The sequence below is a fragment of the Pan paniscus genome, chromosome 2 (assembly GCF_029289425.2).
Source record: "Pan paniscus chromosome 2, NHGRI_mPanPan1-v2.0_pri, whole genome shotgun sequence".
Classification (NCBI taxonomy): Eukaryota; Metazoa; Chordata; class Mammalia; order Primates; family Hominidae; genus Pan; species Pan paniscus.
Window position 1 is genome coordinate 125,932,679 of NC_085926.1, and position 23,923 is coordinate 125,956,601.

The 23,923-nt window shown below is 42.6% G+C and overlaps 1 long non-coding RNA gene across 5 annotated transcripts in view; it reads right to left on the reverse strand.

Moving 5' to 3' along the window:
- Positions 1 to 23,923, reverse strand: part of LOC129397438 (uncharacterized) — a 198,163-nt gene that overhangs the window by 160,659 nt on the left and 13,581 nt on the right. The gene's annotated exons all lie outside the window — the stretch shown is intronic.

Below are 23,923 nucleotides of genomic sequence, written 5' to 3' on the forward strand. Positions count from 1 at the left end.
ATGGCCATGAGAGTGACCTCTGTTCGTCCTCACTGCTACACTCCCACCAGCGCCATGACAATTTACAGATGCCATGGCAACATCAGGAAGTTATCCTACATGGTCGAAAAGGGGAGACAAGAATAATCCATCCCTTATTTACCATATCATCAAGAAATAACCATAAAAATTGGCAACTAGCAGCCCTCAGGGCTACTCTGCCTACAGAGTGGCCATTCTTTTGTTTCTTTGCTTCTCCAATAAACTCGCTTTCACTTTACTCTACAGATTCGCCTCGAATTCTTTCTTGCCCGAGATCCAAGAATCCTCACTTGGCATCTGGATCATGACCCCTTTCTAGTAACATTCCGGTTTATGTATTTACTGTATTTTACTTTTTAATCATTATTTTAGAGCATACTCCTACTTATTAAAAAAAAGTTAGTGATAAAACAGCCTCAGGCAGGTCCTTCAGAAGGGATTCCAGATGAAGGCATTGTCATCACACAAGGTGACAGCTCCATTGGTGTTACTGTCCTTGAAGACCTTCCAGTGGGACAGGAGTTGGAGGCAGAAGGTAATGATATCACTGATCGGGACCCTGTGTAGCAGCTCTCAGCTAATGTGTGTGTTTGTGTCTTAGTTTTTGACAAAAATGTTTAAGAAGTAAAAAAAAAAAAAAAAAAATTAATAGAAAAAGGTTTATACAATAAGAATATAAAGAAAGAAAATATTTGTGTATGATTGTACAATGTGTTTGTGTTTTAAGTTAAGTGTTATTACAAAAGAGTTGAAAGTGGCTGGGCATGGTGGCTCACACCTGTCATCCCAACACTTTGGGAGACCAAGGCGGGCAGATCACAAGGTCAGGAATTCGAGACCAGCCTGGCCAACATGGTGAAACCCCATCTCTACTAAAAATACAAAAATGAGCCGGGCATAGTGGCGCACACCTGTAATCCCAGCTACTCTGGAGGCTGAGGCAGGAGAATCGCTTGAACCCTGGAGGTGGAGGTTGCAGTGAGCTGAGATTGCGCCACTGTACTCCAGCCTGGGTGACAGAGCGAGACTCTGTCTCAAAAAAAAAAAAAAAAAAAGAGTTGAAAGTTAAAAAAATTGAAAAGTTTCTGAAGTAAAAATGTTACAGTAAGCTAAACATAGTTTGTTATTGAAGAAATAAAATATATTTTATAAATTTGTGTAGCCTAAGTACACACATTTATAAAGTCCGCTATAGTGCACAGTACTGCCCTAGGCCTTCAGGTTCACTTACCACTCACTCACCAACTCACTGACTCATCCAGGGCGACTTCCAGTCCCACAAGTCTCCATCCCTGGTGAGTGCCCTATACAGGGGTACCTTTTTACAATTTTTTTTTTGAGACAGTCTCGCTGTGTCGCCCAGGCTAGAGTGCAATGGCACCATCTCAGCTCACTGAAACCTCTACCTCCTGGGTTCAAGTGATTCTCCTGCCTCAGCCTCCCAAATAGCTGGGATTACAGGCACTCACCACCATGTCTGGCTAATTTTTGCATTTTTAGTAGAGATGGGGTTTTGCCATGTTGGCCAGGCTGTTCTTGAACTCCTGACCTTAGGTGATCCACCCGCCTTGGCCTCCCAAAGTGCTGGGATTACAGGCGTGAGCCACCATGCCCAGCCGGGATTCTTAATTTCTGAAAAACTGAGTTCCTTCCAGTTTATATATTAGGCACAGGAATCCCGATCCAAAGGAAATACACTGCAGCACCAATTGGCTGACTTTGGATAAGTAATGGGGTACATTTTACTTGAGTAAAGGATGGGATTGAGTTAGAGGGCCTCCCCTCAGTAAAGTCCCTCTTGGTTAAAAATAGATTAAAGATGACAGGGTCCAACTGAGGGCAAGCCTTGCCAGTTCAATATTGGGTGCTAAACAGCATGGCTAATGTCTATGTTTTGTCACTCATATTTTCCTCTGGCCAGAATGAAAAATGTTAATTGGGTTACCCCATGCAACCCCTTGAGCGGCAACTTGCAAAACCGAGAGGCTTTTGCCTGTGATTCCATAAAACAAAAAAAGATGATTTTCCTTTATGATGTGGCTTGGCCCCCAGGGCTACAGTGTGGCAAGCAGGGTCACTAGGGTCACTCAGGGAAAGGGAACCCAGGAGCCTGGCTTGCCCGCAAAAGGGTAAGAATTTATTACCAGTCGGACTCTGGCCTTTCTCTCTCTGTGAAAACTGGTTAAATAAATGGTAAAAATCACTGTTTATCTCCTCTCTAAAGTTTTGATTAACACAAAAAAGAATTCTGAGGCTGGTCTTAAGCTGTAGTGAACCTGGTGTGCTTTATGTGTCTTTCTGTATTGTTCTGTCATGAAAGGGAGTACCTTAGGATAAAGCATGTGTCTAGGACACCATAAACCCACTGTTCAAGATAGCCCAGAAAACTGGTCAGTCATGTCCTTGGGAGCCTGACCTTGTAACCATGTGGCCATGCTTTCCCTTTTCGCAATGGAGGCCCAGGTTCAGGGTTCAATTCCCTTAGGAAATGAGTACTTTCTGGTTTGATATCTGTGTAATCCTTACCATTTGTTGATTCTCTTCCCCTCCATGAACCATCTTAAATTTTCCTTTCTCTGAGCACAGAAATACTGTGCATTTGGCCTAGGCAAGGCTGCATAATAAAAGATTTAAAAGGAATTTTAAAAAGAGCACTATAGTTAAAAGTCAGCTTAATTAAAACTGGATATTAAAGCTCTAACAGCCTGGGACTCCTTGGGAAAAACAGGAGGCTCCAGAGACCTGTTTTGGAAAAAAATCCCTTTTCCTCATGGAACCTCAGGAATTGGAAATGGATAGATCCTCCTCAAAATCTAAGGCTCTGTTCTTTTTAGGATCCAGGATCTGGTATAAAAATGGGATCTGTTTTTCCCTTCCAACTGTGCCTGCTTATTAGGCTCTAGAAATTGCAGGCTTTCCTGGCCCTGTTCTTCCACCCTAGGACTCCACTCTAAAGCCAGTAATCCAACTTAAAAAACTTAAAACTTGGCTGGGCACAGTGGGTTATGCCTGTAAACCCAGCACTTTGGGAGGCTGAGGCAGGTGGATCATGAGGTCAGGAGTTCGAGACCAGCCTGGCTAACATGGTGGAACCCCGTCTCTACTAAAAATCCAAAAAATTAGCCTGGCGTGGTGGTACACACCTGTAATCCCAGCTATTTAGGAGGCTGAGGCAGGAGAATCGCTTGAACCCAGGAGGCAGAGGTTGCAGTGAGCCAAGATCGCGCCACTGCACTCCAGCCTGGGTGACAGAGTGAGACCCTGTCTCAAGATAAAAAACACACACACGCATACACACAACTTAAAAATTGGCAAATGAAAAATCTTACAACTACTTCTGTCTGTCTGTGTAGTTATGTATGTGTTGTGTGTGTGATGTTTATATAAAAGAGCTCTAATTAATTGGCTTTAAGAAAAATAAGCACTTAAATCAAATATTTTGGCAGAAAAGTAAAAATTGTAATGTCTTAGTTCACATAACTTTAGTAATCTTGGGAAAATAAAAACAGCTTTAAAGATTATTGGTAAAATAAAGACATTTGGTCTAAATTAGGCAGGTTAGATATTTGATTTGCTAAATGCTTTAAGGTCATAAACTGCTTCTTAGGCTTTTGAAAATTATTCAATTTACCTACTTTGGAGCATTAGATTCTAAATAAGGGCCAGGCACATGGCTCATACCTGTAATCCCAGCACTTTGGGAAGCCAAAGCAGGTGGATCACTTGAGGCCAGGAGTTCGAAAGCAGCCTGGCCAACATGGAGAAACCACGTCTCTATGAAAAATACAAAAATTAGCTGGGTGTGGTGGCATGTATCTGTAATTCCAGCTACTCAGGGGGCTGAAGCAGAAAAATCCCTTGAACCTGGGAGGCAGAAGTTGCAGTGAGCCAAGATCAGACCACTGCACACTAGCCTGGGTGACAGAGTGAGTGAGACTTTGTCTCCAAAAAAAAAAAAAAAAAATCCAAATAAGGCCTGGGGACAACCAGTAAAATAACTTGTTGTTTAAAAAGAGGGATGTTTAGGACAAGTCAGAAAGTCCATGCATGTTGTAGATGGCTTGTGTACATTGTGAAAGGATTTGTGAAAGAAAATTTATGCACCAAAAGTAAAAGTTGCTAAGAGTTACCATTATAACACGTGATTGAGACTACTGAAGAAATAGTTTTACATGCAAGGTGTGTGAGGAGAATGAAATGTGTTTTTGGTAAAAGATTCTAAGAAAGCATGGGAATGTAAATTTTTGCATAGTTTAGAGAGCTAAAGGATTGTTTTAGATAAGAATAAGCTAAAGGTTTGAACAAGTTGTGGAAGTTTTGTAAAAATTAATGTTGTTAAAAAGAATTTTGTATGTGAACACATTGACTAAATTTAAAGGAGTATTTTCCAATTTTTCCATAAATTGAACATCAAAATAAAGGCACAAACAGGGTTTCCTTAAATCACTGATCTGCTCTTTTTTTTTTTTTTTTTTTTTTGAGACAGAGTTTTACTCTTGTTGCCCAGGCTGGAGTGCAATGCCGAGATCTGGGCTCACCGTAACCTCTGCCTCCTGGGTTCAAGCAATTCTCCTGCCTTAGCCTCCCAAGTAGCTGGGATTACAGGCATGTGCCACCACACCTGGCTAATTTTTTTATTTTTAGTAGAGAAGGGGTTTCTCCATGTTGGTCAGGCTGGTCTCGAACTCCCAACCTCAGGTGATTTGCCCGCCTTGGCCTCCCAAAGTGCTGGGATTATAGGCATGAGCCACAGTGCCCTACTTGATCTGCTCTTTAACAAAACTTTGTAAAGGGTTACAAAAGGTTTATGATAATCTCATCTTATGGTCAAACTGATTAAGATTAGAAAGATTTGTCTGTAAGGTTTTATTAAAAATTGGGGTTAACATTAATAGTACACTAATGCAAGAGTGAAGTTTAGCTTTCTCTCTTGAACAAGATTTTCATGCATATTAACAGATAATGAAGCTTTTCATTTGCCTTTTGAATAAACTACTGAACAAAAGAAGGGAAAGACAAGAGACAGATTGTTTGGAAAGCCAAGTCTTCCCTCTATCAATGAGTAAAGGTTTTGCCTTTAAAAAAATATTCAAGTCATCATTGTGGCTAAATGAATGACTTATGGAAACCTGGAATTCTATTTCATAATATCAAGTGTTTTAAACCTTTAACATATTTGATAGCCTTCCCGAAATCAAATTTCAGCTTCAAAATGGTCTTTTCTGACCTCTAGCTTTAAGATGCTATAGAGGACCCCTGAAGAATCCAAAAGAGAGGTAAACAAGATTATCTGACATGTTTCATTACATGGGAAACATTGTCAAAAATTAAAAAAAAATATTTAATCTACTTCAGTTTATATTTTAGTGAATGATATTAATATATGTTCCAAAATTATATGGGATTTCTAAAATTCTAATATGTTTGAGTATATGTTATCAATAATAATTATGGTTATGTTATTATAAACCACAGAAATATCCAAATTTCCTTGTCAATTGTGTTTTTGACTATAACAATTTGGCCGGGCAGGGTGGCTCATGCCTGTAATCCCAGCATTTTGGGAGACCAAGGCAGGCAGATCACCTAAAGTCAGGAGTTCAAGACCAGCCTGGCCAACATGGTGAAACTCTGTCTCTACTAAAAATACAAAAATTAGCTGATGGTGGTGTCACGCACCTGTAATCTCAGCTACTCAGGAGGCTGAGCCAGGAGAATCGCTTGAACCTGGGAGGCAGAGGTTGCAGTGAGCCAAGATTGCGCCACTGCACTCCAGCCTAGGCAACAGAGTGAGACTCTGTCTCAAAAAAACAAAAACAAAAACAAAAACAAAAAAACTATTACTATTTGAATTCATTTCCGCAGTTAATTACTTAATGTTAATGCTGATGCAGTTTCTGAAAACTTCACAAGCCTGCAAAATCCTGGAATATGGTGTCTTTTAGGAGATCCATGAAAGGATAAAAAGGACCCTAAAAAACACTCTTGAATACAGATTTCTAATAAATTTAGAATCATATCATTTTAACTGGGTAAGAATTCCTGGAACTTTAATGAGAAGACTGACTGAGTTACAAAACTGCTAGCCCAAGTAGAACAAAGATTAATTAAATACCAAGAAAATACTTTGCCAGATTTTCATGCTAAATCAGCTAATACTGAAATTGTCTAGATATACAGTTTGAATGAACTCCATGGTCTAAGTCAAATTACCTATGATAACCCATTGGTTATCAGTGCTATGCACCTAATTTGGAAAAACAACTGGTATTCAAGAGGATATAAGTCTAATGTTAATTAAGCATGGACTCATGGATAACCAGGACAGCTGCCTTGTCCTTCCTGAGTCCTTAAAGCTTTTGTTATTAAAAGTTCTGCATTCCATGACTCACCATGGAAAAGATAAAATGATCCAAGTTGAATATATTGGTGTGGTGACTTATAAATGGCTAAGATAGTTTATAATCAATGTTTGGTCTCATATTCCTGAGATAACGATCAAAGCTTCAGGTACGTTTGGTCACCTGATGGACCATTTAAACAGTCTATAAAGGGATTTCATTCCATTGTTTTTTGTTGTGTTTTGTTTTGTTTTGTTTGTTTGTTTGAGATGGAGTCTCACTCTGTCACTCAGGCTGGAGTCCAGTGGCACGATCTCATCTCACTGCAACCTCCGCCTCCCGGGTTCAAGTGATTCTCCTGCCTCAGCCTCCTGAGTAGCTGGGATTACATGCTCCTGCCACCATGCCTGGCTAATTTTTGTATTTTTAGTAGAGACGATGTTTCACCATGTTGGCCAGGCTGGTCTCAAACTCCTGACCTCAGGTGATCCAACCGCCTCGGCTTCCCAAAATGCTGGGATCACAGGCGTGAGCCACTGCGCCCAGCCATCCATGGTTATTTTCAATGCATGTTTTCTGGTTGTATAAAAGCTCTCCCATGAAGAAGGCTGATGTTATAACACCAAGTTATTATGCTACAGTGTATTTTCACCAAAGAAAGCTTTTTATGGTTCGCTGAGGACAATCAAACCCTTCACAGTCTAGAACCTGAAAACTGGATCTTCTGAGAACATCAGAGAAAGACTGTCCTTGCCATCCACAAAAAACTTTGGAATCTTGAACTTTGGGTTCCTAATCTCACAATTGAGAAGGCTCCCTCCATACTCCCTCCATACTCTGTATACCCATTGGAACTCTTAAGGTAAAACTAGCCAGGAAAGTCTCTCCCCAGAAGAAGATGGCATCCTTGATGTGAACAGCTTTTCCTAAGATCAGGGATCAAGACTTCTAGTATCATGAGACTCTTATCTTTAAATATTTTTTCTTGTTTATGCTTCTATGAACAATAGAAATGAAAAGGGGGTCTGTTGTGTGCACTTATTAGGTATACCTTTATTTGTGAAGGATTTTACAGCCAGTCTTATACAGGGATAACCTTATACTTTCACAGGTAAAAGATGAAGGTCCAATGTAGATGAGAAACTTTAATGGTACATATGTTGCTTCATAATCAGTCAGAAACAGAACACTGATTCACTCCTCTTAACCCACATCATGGGCTAAAGAGAACATTGCTAGGAGGCCTTCACTCTTCTATGACAGAAGGAGATTATATGTTACGTCCTTTTTCCATGGTTTGGAATAAAAGAGGCAATGATTAGAAATGTATCCCTCGTAATAGATTCTATAGCAGATTCTACTGTAAAGGCTATGGTTACACAACAGACTTTAAATTCTCTTGTGAAAGTTATGCTAGAGGGCCGGGTGCGGTGGTTCATGCCTGTAATCCCAGCACTTTGGGAGGCAGAGGCAGGTAGATCACAAGGTCAGGAGTTCGAGACCAGCCTAACCAACATGGTAAAACCCCCATCTCTACTAAAAATACAAAAAATTATCCGGGCGTGGTGGCACACACCTGTAGTCCCAGCTACTGCAGAGGCTGAGGCAGGAGAATCTCTTGAACCCAGGAGGCGGAGGTTACAATGAGCCTCCGAGATTGTGCCACTGCACTCCAGCCTGGGCGACAGGGCCAGACTCTGTCTCAAAAAAAAAAAAAAAGTAAGTTGTGCTAGGTAATAGAATTGGCTAAACAGAAAAGTATCTGTGCAGCTGCTGGCACTTATGGCCTATGGAAAAAACATCCAGTATTATAGAGATTCAGTTGTAGGGAATTAATGAAGAGACTGCCTATTTAAGTGAGTGGACTCTTTAACTCATTCTTTGATCTATTTGATTTTAGGTAGTTTGGTTTGTGGGGACCCTGGGTAAGGCGCATACTCTGAACTCTTGGTATTATTTTCCCAATAGTCATAATGATAGTCTCCCTGATGCGCTATATTCTCTTGAAGGTTTTAAATGTTTGCACGCATTCATCTTTAGAATGTCAAATGGTCTCTTTTCAACTGGAATGTCAAGAGCTGAAAGAAATGTGCAACCAAGAAAACACTGTAACCTATGAATGATGTGCTGAGACCAGAAACTCAGAATGATGGTACTTGAGAGTGGTGCTAAGGCCTTAAGTTTTCATACTCTCACCTAAGTGAGAATCTGGACAAAAGAAGGGAATTTTTAAAAACAAAACTATGGGAGACCACTGTTTTATACTAAGCTGATGCAGTAGGCCATAACAGACCAAACCAAACAAAAATGGCACTGCTCATGCAAAATGTAACATAATCAAACTAAGACTTTAAGGAAACACATAGATCCTAGAACAGACCAGGTTTTGTTTTTCTCCTGTAAACAGGACATTCCAGCATAAGGGGATACCCACTACTCAGTCTTTGTTCCCACCTTCCATAACCCACTGTTCTACTGTTTCCCAGTGGGTTTCAAAACCAAATAAGTACGTTTACAATGGTGATAGTAACATCAATAATTAAAGTTATGGTCAATCTCTCAAAATTGAGAAAATGAACCAAAGTGGTGAAACTGTTAAAGCGAACTAAATATGGCCTAAGAAGGACTGCGTACTTGTCTATAAATTTGTTCTGACCACGAGGCACCCCTGTAGACTCTCTGAGCCTGCTGTGATTCTGGGGGCTGCCCGATTGCCATTCATTGCTCAATTAAACTTTAAATTTAATTCAGCTGAAGTTTTTCTTTTGGCAGGGATATGACACGTGACTGTATCATCTTACAGAAAAGACTTCATTCTGGATCCCTTTGTAGCGCCTGCTGAAGGATTTTCTCTACATCATTAATAATCACAGCAGTGAACGCAACCAGCCCAGCTCCAAGCACTGTGCCCCTTACTCCCTATACATGAGGTCATTTTGCACTTGGAATGGCCCAGCACAGCCTGCCCTGCCCTGCAAGGAGGTTGAGGCTATTATGATCATTCCCATCTTAGAGACAGGAAACCAGATGCCTGCCCCAGGTCACTGGAGTGGAAGTACACTGGGGTGGGGCTCACACACAGATGTGCCTCAAGGCCAAGCCCTCCTCTGTCCTAAAAACCTAGGAGTCCAAGTGAGTGGACGGCCTGGCAGCAGCCCCGGCTGGCTTCTGGTGAGTTTGCAGCCCTCCACCCCAGGCTGTCTGCTCAGAGCCACTCCCAACCAGGCCACATTGTCTGGTGTTTCGACTTGCCTGGCTCCCCCATGCCAGGTGCCAGCCTCAGTCCAGCTCTGCAGGCAGCAGCTGTAGGTGAGATGGGAGCCAGCCACCTGCAGGATGTGGGACTCAGGGGAGTTAGAACTCCAAGCCTAGAACTCGAATGACATCAGGAGCTCTCAGGGAGACAGGTCATGCTGCCATGATTGCTCTTTGGTTCCTTTAAAACTAGGAAGGGACCAGGCACAGTGGCCCATGCCTATAATCCCAGCATTTTGGGAGCCTGAAGTGGGAGGATCGCTTGAGCCCAGGAGTTCGAGACCAGCCTGTGCAACATAGTGAGACCATGTCTCAAAAACAAACAAATTAGGAACGATGAAGAGTAACACCGTGAGCAGGAAAACCCAACTGCCATCTGGAATGCAGACTTGGACCTAGTGTGGGGATCCAGCCCCAGCCCTGGCCCTCAGGCAGGTAAGGAATTATTGTCCCCATTGGCCCCCGAGAGAGCCACACCCCAAAGACTGTCAAGGCAGGCTAGGGGCCCAGTTGCAGGGAGCAAGGCCAACTCACTCATTGCCCCACCTCTCCCGTCACCATGGGGGGCTGACTCTGCCCAGCAATGCTCCCATGGCCCCTTTCCCAGTGCTTTTCAACTCCAGAATTTCCACTTGGTTATTTTTATCATTTCTACCTCTTTATTTATATTCTCTATTTGATGCAACATCATAATACCTTCCTTTGCTTCTGTAAGCATGGTGTCCTTTAGTTCTTTGACTATATTTACAATGGCTGCTTTGAAATCTTTGCAAGTTAAATCTGACACTGGGGCCAGGCGCTCATGCCTGTAATCCCAGCACTTTGGGAGGCAGAGGTGGGCGGATCACGAGGTCAAGAGATTAAGGCCATCCTGACCAACGTGGTGAAACCCATCTCTATTAAAAATATAAAAATTAGCTGGGCGTGGTGGCATGCACCTGCAGTCCCAGCTACTTGGGAGGCTGAGCCAGGAGAATCACTTGAACCCAGGAGGCGGAGGTTGCAGTGAGCCCAGATCGTGCCATTGCACTCCAGCCTGGCAACAGAGCAAGGTTCCGACTCAAAAAAAAAGAAAAAGAAAAAGAAATCTGACACTGGGTCTCTCATAGGCAGTTTCCATTGTCTGCTTTGTTTTTCCTGTGTATAGGTCAAAATTTCCTATTTCTTTCCATTTCTAACAGTTGTTTTTGAAAAGTGGACACTTTAGATAATACACCAATTCTGCATACTGATTTCCCAGCCTGTCTTCAGGGGCTTTGTTTGCTTGCTTGTTTAAATAGAGATGGGGTCTCACTATGTTGCCCTGTCTGAACTCCTAGGTTTAAGCAGTCCTCCCACTCTGGCCTCCCAAAATGCTGGGATTTCAGACATAAGCCACTGCACCTGCCCATGAGTTTTGTTGTTTACTTATTTCTTTAGTGGCTTGGCTTGATTGTTTTAGTAAAGTCTGTTTTCCCTACAATGTGGAGCCTCTGATGTTGCTCCTCAGAAATTGCAGCCTCTGGCTTGCCCAGTCACCCTGGGATGACAATAGATTCAGCAGCTCTTTCTTTAACTGTCTTCTTTTCCAGATCTCTCTGTTGAGCTGTCTGCCTCTGTTGGTATCACACCTAGCACCTAAATGTTAGCCTCCACTAACCACTAGCTGATCACTCTGTTGTTTTCCACAATGGTCTGGTGCCTAAATTGCTCCACAGTCTAATTCAATTAAGTCTGGATCACTTTCCAGCAGTCGTTCTGGAGGCCAGCCTTTGAGTTTTCTTCTGACCCCAGGAGAGATCTTCCTGTCTGTCTCTGTCCCTGGTTCTCTTTGGAAAACTAGCTGGTCTATGGTTTATCTTACTTCTCTCAAAGAGCTACCAGTCTCCTCTTAAATGCTTACCATCAACATCTGTATTGTTTTTGAGAGTGCCCTTAGGTTTGAACTTCCCCATATTTTGTGGCAAATAAAGCTAGTTCCTTTGGGGAGAATTTATAAGCCTTCCAAACTTATGGTCTGCCTCTCTCCCTGGGCAAATCCTCTGAGCCATCACTCAAAAACCAGGGCAGGAGCAGTGATCCACCTCTCTCAGAGTGACATCCAGCTTTAAGGACAGAACACTGTATAGGGGCCAAAGCCTCTGGTCTTCTCTGCTTGTTTCTCCTGGTGTAGAATCTCCACCCTATGAACAAGCTGGGGCAATGATGATAGAGACCCCAGTGTTTTCAGTGTGCCATGCCTGAGGTAGAACCTCTGCTCTATGGATGGGATCTGGGTGGACGATGGGAGTCCCTAACCTCTCAACCACATTGCCTAGAAATTAGTCTCTGCAACATGTAGCTAGATGGAGGAGGAGAGGGTCGGGAATAGATGAAAGTTAACAGTACAGGCCTGCTGTAGACCAAATCTTGCCCATGCCTTTCTTTCTAAATAGAATTTTATCGAAACACATCCATGCCCCCTCATTTACTATAATCTATGGCTGCTTTTCTACTAAAATGGCAGAGTTCAGTAGCCACAACACATACCCCATGGTCTGGAAACCCTAAAATATTTACTATCTAGTCCTTATAAAAAGTTTTCTAGAAGGCAGGATAGTAGGCATCCTTGGAGAGGTGGGTAGTAACTGGAACTACCATCTGAGGCACCTAGCCATGTTCTTCCTCTTGATCCCCATGCTACTTGCATGGTTGTGTTCACTTTGTAAACTTCAATGAGCTCAGACTCATGATTTGAACACTTTTCTATATGTCTTTTAGCAGAAGTTTGCCCCTAAAATTCTCTCTTCTCCTTCAAGACACCCCCCTGACATGATAATTTAAGAATAAAAAGGTAAAAACCCACAAAGCCAAAGAGAAGGAAAGAGAATAACAGGTGTGAGATGTCATAGGAACTTCAGAATATGGACAACAGACAAACATGAAGTGATTTAGTTTTCCTCTATTTGGCAACTGCTTGCAAAAGTGGGGCTCAGGGAGGGGAAAGCTCAGGAACTAAAGATGTCAAACACCTGTGAAGGCAGGGGTATATGGGGATAGGTTAAAATCAGAAGGAGTCGGTCTGTAAGATCTTGTCTGAGCGAAATGTCTTTGTTCTACTTTCAGCCTTGTGTGAGAGTTTGGCTGCTGTATAGAAATCTGGGTTGGAAATCAAAGTCACTATGGTAGTTAAACATAGATGCCTCCCCCAGCTCTCCCAGCTAGGTGACTGTCCCTCCCTCACAGGAAAAGGGAGGTTTCCATCTGGATAGGGTTACCAGATTTAGCCAGTAAAAAAAAAAAAACAACAGGATGCCCGGCAGGGCGCGGTGGCTCACGCCTGTAATCCCAGCACTTTGGGAGGGCAAGGCAGGTGGATCATGAGGTCAGGAGTTTGAGACCAGCCTGGGCAACATAGGGAGATGCTGTCTCTACAAAAAGTAAAAAATAAAATTAGCTACACACAGTGGCCTGTGCCAGTAGTTCCAGCTACTCAGGAGGCTGAGGTGGGAGGATCACTTGAGCCCAGGAGTTGGAGGCTGCAGTTCTGGAGATGCATGGTGGTGATGGCTGCACAACAATGTGAATGCACTTAATGCCACAGAACTGTAGACCTCTTTTTTCTTTTGAGGCGGAGTCTCACTCTGTTGCCCAGGCTGGAGTGCAGTGGCACAATCTTGGTTCACTGTAGCCTCCACCTCCTGGGTTCAAGCGATTCTCCTGCCTCAGCCTCTCGAGTAGCTGGGATTACAGGCGCCCACCACCACACCTGGCTAATTTTTGTATTTTAGTAGAGATGGGGTTTCACTATGTTGGCCAGGCTGGTCTTGAACTCCTGACCTTAAAGTGATCTGCCCGCCTCAGCTTCCCAAAGTACTGGGATTATAGGCGTGAGCCACCGCACCCAGCCCTAATAGCCTATTTTTATGTTATGGGTATTTTACCACCAAAAAAAAGAAGAAAGTGAAAAACTAGAGAGGGGGCAGGGAGAGAGAGATTGAGAGAGAGACTCTGGAGGGAGGAAAAAACCAACAAAACAAAATGAGGCTTCTGGGCGTCATCCTAAACCTACTGAGTCAGGACTTTCTCCTCCTTTCCGTGCTGCCCTCACCAAGGCCCTTTTCCTGAAAACATACTAAAAAGCTGCTTGCCTGGAAGTGCCCCAGGTGCTGGGGCGGTAGAAAAGAAGTGTAACAAAGCAGTGGCTATCGCCCTCCAGGTGCTTACGACCTGGCCAGGGAGATTCACAAACAAGGCAAGACACAGGAAGTAATGCAAGACAATACGCAGTTATGGACTTACACACGAGACCTGACCTCGCCATGGGAAAAAGTGCTACAGCTTCACAGAAGATCCATGGGGAAGTCAGACCAGAGTCGGGCCTTGACCCAAAAGGATCTTCCCTGTTTGCACCTGGGATGCCCCAGTCTCTGCATTAACATTTATTACAGACACCCAAAAAGGAGTTTAAATCTAATGTTGAAGAGAGGAAAGGTTAAATAAATAAATAAATAAATAAATAAGTGAATGGATGAATGAAGAGACAAGTATGGCAAAAATCAGACAAAAGCTGTAAAAGAAACCCAATGCCAGGAATTCAGAGTAGGGAAAGCGATCCCAGTGGTCAGGGATCAGGAAGGGCTCCATGGAGGAGGTGGCTTGTGAGCTAAGAATTGAAGGATTTCCATGTGTGGAAACAAGAAATTATTCCAGACAAAAGGAGCACCAGAAGCAAAGGATCAGAGGTCTATTCAGGGATTGTGGGGCAACCACAGAACCATACACGCTGCAATCTTCTGGACCTCCTCTCTTAGACTGCATGGCTCTCTACGCTCAACTAGCAATCATCCTGCAAAATCCAGCTCACCCTCCCCTCTTCTCCAAGGTCTTCCTAATCCTCCTCTCCACCCTCTCCACAGTTCCCCTCCCTGCTTTCCCAAAGCACTTTGTTCCCACGACTGTTATAGCTTACCAGAGACTGCTGGTTGTCCCTAGATATCCAGTTTCTCCTAGTTCCAGAACCTGCCATTTTTTGACAGGCACATGGCTGCCTAGGATAGATTACATTTCTCAACCTCCCTTATGGCCAAGTGCACTAAGTTCTGGCCAAAGAGACGTGCGTGGGTGATGTCCAGAGCACAAGGAACCACTGTGCCAGGCATCTCCTTTTCTTCCCTTCACTGGTGTGATGGTGAGCTGTTTTGGGCCACAAGAAGATAACACCTTAGGGATGCCTTAGGGACACCTTAGGGCAACCTTAGGGATGGTGGTGCGACATTAGAAGGAGCTGCCTCATAATCATGGAGCTGCCATACCAACCCAAGATTTCTCATATCCAGACTGATGCCCAAGAAAGAAACTTCTATCTTGTCCAAGATACTATGATTTTGTTTTGTTTTTGACAAATCTTAATTGTATATATTTATAGGGTACAATGTGGTGTTTTGATATATGTACCCATTGTGGAATGGTTAAATCAAACTAATTAATATATTCATCACCTCACTTATTTTTTGTGGTGAGTATACATGAAAATTTACTTTCAGCAATTTTGAAATATACATTAACTATAGTCACCAACCTGTGCAATTTATCTCAAAAACTTATTCTTCCTGTCTAACTAAAACTTTGTAACCTTTGACCACATCTCCCCATTCCTTCCCCAGCCTCTGGCAACCAACCTTCTACTCTTTGCTTCTGTGAGTTTGACTTTTTTAGATTCCACATATACGTATCTTGGCTACTGTGAACTTACTTTTTTTATTTTTAAGACGGAGTCTTGTTCTGTCGCTCAGGCTGGAGCACAGTGGCATGATCTCAGCTCACTGCAACCTCTGCCTCCTGGGTTCAAGCGATCCTCCTGCCTCAGCCTCCCGAGTAGCTGGGATTACAGGCATGCACCACCACACCTGGCTACTTTTTGTATTTTTAATAGAAGAAGGGGTTTTGCCATGTTAGCTAGGCTGGTCTTGAACTCCTGACCTCAAGTGATCCTCCCACCTTGGCCTCTCAAACATCTGGGATTACAGGCATCAGCCACCACATCTGGCCATGGCTATTGTGAATAGTGCTATAGTGAACATGGGAGTGCAGATATATCTTTTGCACATACTGACTTCATTTCCTTTGTATCTATACCCAGCAGTAGGATTGGTAGTCATAGGGAGTTCTATTTTTAGTTTTTTGAGGAACTGCCATATTGTTTTTTTGGGTTTTTTTTTTTTTTCTTTTTTTGAGATGGAGTTTCGCTCCTGTTGCCCAGGCTTGAGTGCAATGGTGCGATCTCAGCTCACTGCAACCCCGCCTCCTGGGTTCAAGCAATTCTCCTGCTTCAGCCTTCCAAGTAGCTGGAATTACAGGCACCTACCACCACGCCCGGCTAATTTTTGTATTTTTAGTAGAGACGGGGTTTCACCACATTGGCCAAGCTGGTCTTGAATTCCTGACCTCAGGTGATCTGCCCACCTTGGCCTCCCAAAGTGCTGAGGTGACAGGTGTGAGCCACTGCATCCGGCCTGCCATATTGTTTTTCATAATGGTCATACTAATTTACATTCTCACCAACAATGTACAAGAGTTCCCTTTTCTCTTGTTGTCTTTTTGATAATATCATTTGAACAGATGTGAGGTAATATATTATTGTGGTTTTATTTGCATTTCCCTGACGATTAGTGATGTTGACCATTTTTTCATATACCTGTTGGCCATTTGTATGTCTTCTTTTATGAAATGTCTATTCAGGTCCTGTGTCTTTTTTTTTCCAGACAGGGTCTCTCTCTGTCACCCAGGATGGAGTATAGTGGCACAATTATGGCTCACTGCAGCCTCAGCCTCCCAAGTAGCTGGGACTACAGGTGCATGCCACCACACCTGGCTAATCATTTTATTATTTGTCAAGACAGTCTCGCTATGTTACCTAGGCTGGTCTCCAGCTGCTGGGCTCAAGTTATCCTCCCTCCTCTGCCTCCCAAAGTGCTGAGACTACAGGTGTGAGCCACCATGCACGGCCTTCTTTGCTCATTTTTAATAGAGTTATTTGTTTTCTTGCTATTGTGTTCCTTACACATTTTGAATATTAACCCCTTATCAGATATATGGTTTGCAAATATTTTCTCCCATTCCATAGGCTGTGTTTTCACTCTGATAATTGTTTCCTTTGCTGCGCAGAAGCTTGTTAGTTTCATATAATCCCATTTGTCGATTTTTGCTTTTGTTGCCTATGCTTCTGGGATCAAATCCAAAAAAAATCATTGCCTAGACCAGCATCATGAAGAATTTCTCCTATGTTTCTTCCAGGAGTTTTATAGTTTCAGGTCTTACATTTAAGTCTTCACTTCATTTGGGTTGATTTTTATATGTGGTGTGATAGGATCCAACTACCTTTTTCTACATGTGGATGTCCAATTGTCCCAACACCACTGTCCTTCCCCATTGTGTGCACTTGGCACTTTGTCAAAGTCAACCAATCATTTATGCATGGGTTTATTTCTGTTAAGACACTATTATTTTGAGATTTAATTACCACTGGTATATCTTAATTCCTAGACTCATCACACTACACGGTAGCGGTGTGTCCACATTTCTTTCTCCTGTGCCAAGACGGGAGCTCCTCCATGGCCCACAGCCTCAGCACAATGCCTGGCCATTAAGACTCAGAAGCAGTCTCTCATACATCCTGTTAGCCCTTCCCAGCTTCTTCTAATGGCCAGATATTTTACATATATTATTCATGTCCTTCACCAAGTAATGACTGGATTACCTATGTGCTAGGCCAGAAGCCAACTGTGCATTTTTACAAATCTTCATAGGTACTCTGTAAAGTAAGCACTACTCTACAAGTAGGAAAGTATGACTTGCCCCCCTCCCTCTACATTATCTGCCTGGTGCAACTCAAAGCCTGGCTAAGTCTGACTCTCCTCCTGCCTCACTCTGCACCCCAGCAGTTAATGTTGCTGGGGAAACAGCAACCAGGGGACTGGTTTTACTTCAAAGTCAAGACCACAGGCTGACAGAGGCGTTTGGGAACCTGGGCACATTAATGGGTCAGGACACGCTCTCATTGTCTTAGTGGGGCTGTCTCAAGAAGATGCGGGTGGCAAACCTCAGCACAATGGTACCTGAGGGAAGGCTGCCTTTTAGGCATCTTTCAGGGCCTGCGGGATAGCATTAAATGCAAAAATACAAAATTACATTTTAATGATGTTCAGAAAAGAGGAGTAAGGCATAGCACCCCAAGATAGCCCCCAAGATGTGGGCCTACTCCAAGATGACAGAATCACAACCTCTCCTGTCCCTTCCTATTCCATCTTCACCCTCAGTTGATGGTGATCTTGCCTCTTCTTTCACAAGAAATTAGAGCAATCTGAAGAGAATTCCCTTATCTTGCTGCCACTAAATCTACAGGCATCTGCTCCCATATATTCTGCTGTCCTGTTCCAATACACGAGCTTCAAGGGCTCCTATCTAGGGTCAGCTCCTCCATTTGTAAACCAGTCCCCATTTCTTCCTGCCCATGAAATTCCTCATGTGTTAGCATAATCCTCCTCTTTCATGACGTTTTCACCCTGTAGTGGATTATTTCCATCAGCATCAACAGACATTCTGTCATTTGTCCCCTTTTAAGATTCCCTAGCAACTTCCTGTGCTCTCCAGCTCTTACCCCAATTCTCTGCTCCTCTCTACGCCAAATCCTTTAAAGAGCTGTCCATATAGGTCATAGCTGCTTCCTCATCCCCAGTTCTCTACTGAACCCTCTCTACTCAGGCATCACCCCATCATCTTCTGAAATTGGCTTTGTCAAGGTCATTAATAAGCTTGATGTGGCCAAACTCAGTGGTCAATTTTCAGACCTCGAGTTATTTAACTCCAAAAGTAACACATGAATCAAGAGGTCAAATGTAACCCACAAATGTGTTTTGTTTGGACAACACAGTGTTGGTTTTTAGTTTGAATTCACTGCCAGCATTAGAAATCAGGATATTCACATAAAAATCTAGATGTCAAGTTTCTTTGGAAAAATCTGAAAGTCTAAGCCCACATTCCTAACTGGCAATAGACTGGCAGTGAGTCATGGCTGACTCTGGAGACAGGGCATGGGGTTTCCAGTTTGCCAGTCCCCACCACTCAGGATTGGCACATTCAGCTTGCTTCACTTACTTATGTCACTTTCCTGGCACCTAGAGGCATTTGCATTTGTAAACTCTAGAGTAAGACTTAAAACTCACAAGTTATGAGCACCTATGTTTCCTGCTTTATGAAAGAAGACAAAACAGTGGGAGAGAATACAGTTTGTGTGTATAAAGCAGCAGCGCTGAGAAGCAGTGAACCTCAGCAATGGCTGAGTTTCTGGTTCTAGGCATCCTAAGTTTCTGGTTCTAGGCATTCCAATCCATCCTGCAGTTCAGCTGTTCAGCCAAACCTTGAAGGTCATTAGTTTTCGTATATCTTTCCTCTTGCGCTGATTTTCTACTTGATCTTCTATCTTTAGACCAGTGATACAGCTTTTAATTGCTAGCTTATTTAACCCTTGTATTGGTTCACTGATTGTTCCACTGTTCATGTTAGTTATCTGGTTTTGCCCACCTGAGCTGAACTCCTGGAAGACGATACAAATTGACACCATGGTTCATCAAAAACAGCTTTGGTAGTACAAGTCATTCATTTATCTCTCAACATAGCAGTATAAAGATTTTCTTTTTTCTTTTTCTTTTTTTTTTTTTTTTTGAGACAGAGTCTTGCTCTGTCGCCCAGGCTGGAGTGCAGTGGCACGATCTCGGCTCACTACAACCTCTGCCTCCCAGGTTCAAGCAATTCTCCTACCTCAGCCTCCCGACTAGCTGGGACTACAGGCGTGCGCCACCATGCCTGGCTAATTTTTGTATTTTTAGTAGAGCCGAGGTTTCGCCAGGCTGGTCTTGAACTCCTGACCTCAGGTGATCCACCAGCCGTGGCCTCCCAAAGTGCTGGGATTAGAGGTGTGAGCCACTGTACCCAGCCAAGATTTTCTAATATGTATAATTTCTAGACCAACAGTATTTTATTTTTTTTTGAGACAGAGTCTCACTCTATTGCCTAGGCTGGAGTGCAATGGTGCAATCTCAGCTCACTGCAACCTCTGCCTCCTGGGTTCAAGTGATTCTTGTGCCTCAGCCTCCCGAGTAGCTGGGATGACAGGCGCATGACACCATGCCCAGCTAATTTTTGTATTTTTAGTAGAAACGGGTTTCGCCATGTTGGCCAGGCTGGTCTTGAACTCTTGGCCTCAAGTGGTCTGCCCACCTAGGCCTTTCAAAGTGCTGGGATTACAGGCGCAAGCCACCATGCCTGGCCAACCAATAGTATTTAACTATATGTTGCAAAATACATAAAATCATATATGTGACTAGATCATAGTGAAGTGCACTGTGAGTAAGCTCTTAATAATAGTTTTCTTTGGTAGAAATCAGATTGAGCCATCATTTGGCCTTTTAAAGTGGTTTCCTGAAAGGGGAATGAAGGTGGTACAGAGGCCCAAGGGACTGTTTGCACATATAACTGTCACCCATAACAGACATCCCTGCAGGAAAAAACTATTGCGACTAGCTGTTCTAGAAGCCCAAGTCCATCCCATGATCATTATATACTTTTCTATAATGAGAACAGAATACATATAAAATACACCTTACAATTCCCTTCAAGGACTGCTACACCAAACTGAAAACTTTCCTCCCCTTTTTAGGTCTCATGGACATCAATATGAATAAGTTTTATATAGTGGTATTATGGGCTGAATTTTGTCCCCATAATATTCATATGCTGAAGTCTTAACCCTTAGTACCTCAGAATGTGATTGTATTTTGGAGATAGGGTTTAAAGGGGTGACTAAGTTAACATGAGGCTATTAGTGTGGGTCCTAATTTAATATGACTGGTGTCCCTATAAGAAGGGGAAATTTGGACACCACAGAGAGGCACCAGGGGCGCATGTGCACAGAGGGAGGACCATGTGAAGAGGTAGCAAGAGGGCCATCTGCAAGCCAAAGACAGGCCTCAGCGGAAACCAACCCCACAGACACCTTGATCATGGATTTCGAGCCTCCACAACTATAAGAAAATACCCCAGCCCTAGCAAACAAATATAACCTGGGTTAAATATGAGTATACTCAAGAGCAATTCATATACAGCCACCACTTACCCCTGCATGGAATGGCCCAGGCTGCTGTTTCTGCATTTGCTTCCCATGGCAGCTATCACTTCTTATTGCTAGTAATGCCTTCCTTTGCTAACGTCCTGTCCCTTTTACTAAACTGACATTGCCTGAAAAGATAGATACCCATAAGAGTTAAAACTGTAACTTTAGTGACATCAGTGAAATTAGCAGAGTAAGGACCTCTGAAAATTCTCTCCTCCATAAAGGCAACATGAAGCCTAGCAAAAATGGTCAAAATCACGTATTCAGAACTCTGAAAAGTAACCAAAGGCTCGCAGCAGTCTAGGAGCATTTATTCTGGAAAAACATTTGAGTCATGATGAAAACAGTGAGCTCTGTCCTCCTTCATCCTCTCCCTGTTTCCTAGTTCTGCAGTTACCTTGAATACCAGCAGCCTGGCAGTCTCTAGAGGAAGCAGAATAGAGTTAGAGTACCTTCAATGCTCTATTCCAACAGAAGTCCTATTATTTGACTTGTCTGGAAGTTCTCTGGAAGATCCCACTTGCAAGGCTGTCTTATTTGACTTGAGTTGAAACTCAGAGCTCACCCAGCGCAAAAAGCCTTTGCCCGGGGGCATTTCTCAAAAACATTTAGAGGGAATTATTTAATTTCACAACTGTCTGAGGCAGTGAGTAATGTTTAGGACAATTAATAGGTTACCCGAAAGGATTTTTTTTTTCAACTGGGAAATGGGCATCCATAGGGGCTTGGAAAAGCTCCAAAATATTCCTGTGAATCTAGAAGGCCATTTGCACTGGCAGAGCACATATTTATGCCCATGGCTGTTCACATGGTTGGGATAACCTGAGAACACCCTAAACTCTAACATCAGGCTGACCTTGAGGATCTACACCAGCAGAAAGTGAAGGCTAAGGCAGAGCTGTCAACTGCATGCTGAGTGTTGAACACATACGCAGAGCCTCTCAGCAAACATTAAGAGACCTATTGGTTTCAAGTGTTTCAGGAAATCTGTCTAATCATTAGCTGACATTAAGCTATTCAAACAGAGACTTCAGTGGCCATACAGAACAAAGAATACAGAGTTTGCAGAATCTGTGCAGGTAAGTTACTAAACAAACAAACAAATAACAAACAGCAACAAAAACATACCCTGGGATGGGGGAAAATCTGATTTCCAAAGTTGACACACTGTATTTTTTTAATGTCCAGTTTTGAGCAAAAAGTTATTAAACATGCAAAAAATAAATAAAAACCAAAAAAGTATGGCCCATACACAAGGAGAAAAAATCAACAGAATCAACAGAAATTATTCCTGAGAAAACCTAGATGCTGGATTTATTAGGAAAATATTTTTAAATCATCAATTTTAAATATGTACAAAGCATTAAACATGTTTAAAGCATTAAAGGAAAGTATGAGAACACTATCTTACCAAATAAAGAATATCAAGAAAGAGATATTTTAAAAATAGAAATTCTGGAGTTAGGCCAGGCGCAGTGGCTCACACCTGTAATCCCAGCAATTTGGGAGGCCGAGGCGGGCAAATCACCTGAGATCGGGAGTTCGAGACCAGCCTGACCAACATGGAGAAACCCTGTCTCTACTAAAAATACAAAATTAGCCAGGTGTGGTGGCACATGCCTGTAAGCCCAGCTACTCGGGAGGCTGAGGCAGGAGAATCGCTTGAATCTGGGAGGCAGAGGTTGCAGTGAGATTAAAAAGGAAGAAATATTTCAAGTCAATAACTTAACCTTCTACCTTAAGAAACTAGAAAAGTGAGAGCAAACTAAACTCAAAGCAAGCAGAAGGAAAGAGATAATAAATATTGGAGTGAAAATAAAATAAAAATAGAGAAAATCAACAGAATCAAAAATTTTATTCTTTGAAAAGATTAACAAGGTTGAAAAATCTTTAGTTAGACTAATTAAGAACTAAAAAGTCTCAAATTGGTAAAACCAGTAATGAAACAGGGACATAATTACAAATTTTACAGAAATAAAAAAGATTATAAACTAATACTACGAACAACTGTATGCCAAAAAAATACATAACCTATATGAAATGGAAAAATTCCTAGAAAGACACCAACTACCAAAGCTAACTCAAGAAAATGGAAAATGAATGCATGTATTATAGGAGATTAATTTAGTAATTTAAAAAAATCCCACCAATGGAAATTTAGGTCCAAAGTCTTCATTGGTGAATTCAATAGAATGTTTAAAGAATTAATACCAGTACTTCAAAAACTTTTCATAAAAAAAAAAAAAAGTTAAGAAAACACTCTTGGCCAGGCGAGGTGGCTCACACCTGTAATCCTAGCACTTTGGGAGGCCGAGGCGGGTGGATCACAAGGTCAGGAGATCGAGACCATCCTGGCTAACACGGTGAAACCCCGTCTCTACTAAAAATACAAAAAAATTAGCCAGGTGTGGTGGTGGGTGCCTGTAGTCCCAGCTACTGGGGAGGCTGAGGCAGGAGAATGGCGTGAACCCGGGAGGCGGAGCTTGCAGTGAGCCGAGATGGCGCCACTGCACTCCAGCCTGGGCGACAGAGCCAGAGCGAGACTCCATCTCAAAAAAAAAAAAAAAAGAAAGAAAGAAAACACTCTCAACACCTTATGACTTTATGAGGTCAGTGTTACCCTGATAGCCAAACAAAAAAAGTCACTACAGGCCAATATTGCTAATGAATATAGATGCAAAGATCCTCAGCAAAAAAAAACACATTATCATCTCAATAGAGTCAGAAAAAACAAGTTGACAAAATTCAACAGCGCTTCAAGATATAAATACTCAAAAACCTAGGACTAGAAGGGGAATTCCTTAACCTTAAAACGATATCTATGAAAAGCCTACAGCTAAAATCATACTTAATGGCAAAAGACTAAAATCTTTCCCAATAAGAACAGGAACAAACAAGGATGTTTACTCTCACCATGTCTGTTGAAGTTTGTACTGGTGGTGCTAGCTGGACAATTAGGCAAGAAAGATAAATAAAAAGAAATAAAAGATTGGGAGGCTGAAGCGGGTGATCACCTGAGGCTAGGAGTTCAAGACCAGCCTGGCCAACATAGTGAAACCCTGTCTCTACTAAAAATACAAAAATTAGCCAGGCATGATGGCATGTGCCTGTAGTCCCAGCTACTTGGGAGGCTGGGGCAGGAGAATCCCTTGAACCTGGGAGGTGGAGGTTGCGGTGA